This window comes from Physeter macrocephalus, chromosome 12 (genome assembly GCF_002837175.3).
Source record: "Physeter macrocephalus isolate SW-GA chromosome 12, ASM283717v5, whole genome shotgun sequence".
In the NCBI taxonomy this organism is placed as follows: domain Eukaryota; kingdom Metazoa; phylum Chordata; class Mammalia; order Artiodactyla; family Physeteridae; genus Physeter; species Physeter macrocephalus.
Genome location: NC_041225.1, coordinates 88452460 through 88455764, shown reverse-complemented (window position 1 = coordinate 88455764; position 3305 = coordinate 88452460). Strand labels below are relative to the sequence as shown.

The 3305-nt window shown below is 43.8% G+C and overlaps 1 protein-coding gene across 5 annotated transcripts in view; it reads left to right on the top strand.

Annotated features, from left to right (window-relative positions):
- Positions 1 to 3305, top strand: part of LOC102976581 (EKC/KEOPS complex subunit TPRKB) — a 279834-nt gene that overhangs the window by 17510 nt on the left and 259019 nt on the right. For 4 of the 5 annotated variants that reach the window (XM_055089251.1, XM_055089254.1, XM_055089250.1 and 1 more), the window contains exons 1-2: positions 811 to 1056; positions 2551 to 2626. The gene's annotated coding sequence lies outside the window, so the exon portion shown is untranslated. Of the gene's footprint in view, positions 1 to 810; positions 1057 to 2550; positions 2627 to 3305 lie in introns of those variants that run through there. The other variant, XM_055089256.1, reaches the window with a different exon arrangement.

Genomic DNA, 3305 nt, shown 5'->3' with positions numbered 1-3305 from the left:
TTTTTTTTTTTTTGCGGTACGCGGGCCTCTCACTGTTGTGGCCTCTCCCGTCGCGGAGCACAGGCCCCGGACGCGCAGGCTCAGCGGCCATGGCTCACGGGCCCAGCCGATCCACGGCATGTGGGATCTTCCCGGACCGGGGCACGAACCCGTGTCCCCTGCATCGGCAGGCGGACTCTCAATCACTGTGCCACCAGGGAAGCCCCTGAAAACAGGGAAGCCCCTGAAATCCTTAAATATTTTAAGTTTGCATCTCTTTCATTCCAGAAATTCTATGTCTAGAAATTTATATATAGCTATATACATGTATAAAGATGTTCACATTGCAGCCTATCTGTAACAGAGGACAAAAACAAACAAACAAACAAAACCCCAAACTGAAAACAACTAAAAGTCCATCAGTATTGGACTGGTCACATAAGTTATGTAATGTTACGCAGCTATTAAAGAGAATAGAATGGATGTACGCAAAAATTGACTGGGAAAATCACTATCCAAGCCAGATTGTAGACTATGAATAGTATGCTGCTCTTATATAAAATACAGGATATCCATTGCGTACAAACACATACAGGATACAACACGTGTGAATGTAAGCACTTAAATATCTGAAAGAACCACACAAGAAACTGGGGGTGTGGGACAACTTTCCAGGTCCCCTATGATTGGAATTCTGAAGGGTGCCCACATGAACTAATGGACGTCTGCTACCAGCCTCTGGCTAAGGAGGGAATTGCAGCCATCAGAGTCCTCTTTACTAATCAAGCGTCTCAGTTGGTAGGCGTGATGACGTCATCTCGACGGGCGGCGGCGCATGCGCAGTAGACGGAGGTCCGCGAGCTGCGTGGGTTTGTGCCAAGACGCCTGTGGTTTGGGGCCTTGTGCTGGCACGGGGGGCGCCGGTTTGGCGACTTTGGCACTCTTGGCGTTGGGTGGGCGGCATCTTGGGGGTCACATGAGCCACTGGCATCATGCCCGCGGGCGCTGGGGTCAGGGTCGCGGCTTTTCCGGACGTTCGTCGGCCAAGAGGAAGGGCGGAAACCACATCCCGGAAAGGTAATACGCCTTGGCCCCTGGGCCTTGCCGGTGGAGCTCAGAGCCCCTCGGCCTGGGCTTCGTCTCTTGTGCTGTCTCCTGTCACTGTTGCCCCCGCGCGCTGCCCCGTCCGCGCTGTGCTTGGGGGTATTGGTCGTCTCGCGGCTCAGTTCACAGTAGCTAAAAGGGACACTCACTCTTCCCCCCGCGCGCTGCCCCATCCGCGCTGTGCTTGGGGGTATTGGTCGTCTCGCGGCTCAGTTCACAGTAGCTAAAAGGGACAGTGTGTGATGTTCTGATTTCCCCCCATCGTTTTTAAAGGGAGGCTCTGGCCATTGCTTCTCGGGTAAAATGCAGAGGGACTGCTTTTGAAGATGGGACTGCCAGTGTTGGGGACACTCCTTAATTACCAAAATGGAATCCCCTTCAATTCCTCAAGCTGTGTTGTTTTGGCACAGAAACTGTAAGAGGAACTGGAACTAAGTTTGAGTGAAAAAACGCACCGGTACCGCCGAATTTTCCATCGAAACAGTTGATTTGTGTTGTCTCTAGGAATTATAAAGGGCGTACTGTTGCTTCCTAACCGGTATCATTTGAGAGATCTACCTCTGTACGTTCAAATGATTAATTTTGAGACTTTGCTCATGTGTGCAGTAAACCCTTTAATTCCCTAAGACCTTCCTTTCCTCCATCTCATACCCCATTAAGCCCGCTTCAGTTTATCTCCTGAATTTCTTTTGAATCTGTCAACCCTTCCTCAACATCCTAATACTGAACTTGCCTGTCTGTTGCAGTTAGGTCCTAACTAGTGTCCATATATCTTGTTTCCTTCCAATCCATTCTTCACACAAGAAACCTTAAAAGCAAGTTGGAACATTTCTCATAAACATCGTTCAAAAACATTGTTTTGAGAATAGAAAACAAACTGTTGGCCTTTAAGACTCTGCGTGGTCTAGAATCCTCTCTGCTTCTCTAGCTCCATCTCGTGCCACTTTTGCCCTCACATTCTATGCTTCAGATACACTGAATTAACCTTAGGTCTAACTCATCTTACAGAACTCAGTTCGGATATTATTTTTCACTGTGAGTCCTAGCATTAAGGAATTTTATTATCAGGTTTTGTTTGAGGACTAAAAATAAACTGTGAAGTGAAAGAATTGAGTTTAAACTATTTCAGTTAACACGCATGTATTAATGATACCTTAGTATTCAACACCGGGCTAGGATTTATCAGGGATACAGAAGTTCTGGCCATCTCTGGTTTTAGATATCCCTTATTTGTTGAGACCTTTGCATTCTTTTGTGGCCTTTTATCTCTTTTCAAGATGGGAAAACAAGAACAAGGGAAATATAGGTTATTACTAGGTGGGGTTGAATAAGTGGAGCAGCAAAATGCAAAGCAGAAAGAAGAGGGACCTGCTATAGAGGGATATGATTTCCATTTTCAAGGCGCATTCATCCTATGCAGGGAGACAGCCTAAGATAAAATTTGCCTAACAAAAGATATATTAATAGGTGGAAAGACTATCTCCCAGTTGGACAGAGGATGCCTGGGACTCGTTTCATTGCTTTCAAAGTTCCTTTAAAAAAGGTAAGCAAAAGTTAATACCGTATTCTTCCAGAAATCTGAATTCACCTTATCGAGCCCTGGCTCTCAACCCCGTCGTACTCCATTTTCCCTTTTTATAGCAAATACTTTTTAATACCTCCTTTACTATGCAGAAATGGAATTCATAGATAAATACAACCTACTTTTGTACTTAATTAAAAAGACAACAACAATGTAATGTCCTAACTATAAATAAAGAATAAAGTAATTTATAAGAAAGTAATATGTATCTGACTATGTAAATGTTTGGCAATGACTATACTAGAAATAAAGAAATAGTCAGTTACTTGTACCATGAATGCAATAAACTATGGACTTTGAGAGATAATGATGTGTCAGTGTTGGTTCATGAATTCTCACAAATGAAGCACACTGGTATGGAATGTTGATAATCGGGAAGGTTGTATGGGATGAAGGAGAGAGGGTATAAGTGGGGACTGTGTACTTTTTGCTCAGTTTTGCTGTGAATCTAAAACTGCTCGAAAACTAGTCTACTAATTTAAAAAAAAAGCGTGTTGCTGGCACTTGAATAACCAAACAGATCAGTGGAACAGAGCACATAAATAAGCCAAATACATAAAAGAATATTTAGCAGTGAAAGCCATCCTTCCTATAGGTAGATATTCAAGAAGTATTTATTTATTTATTTATTTATTTATTT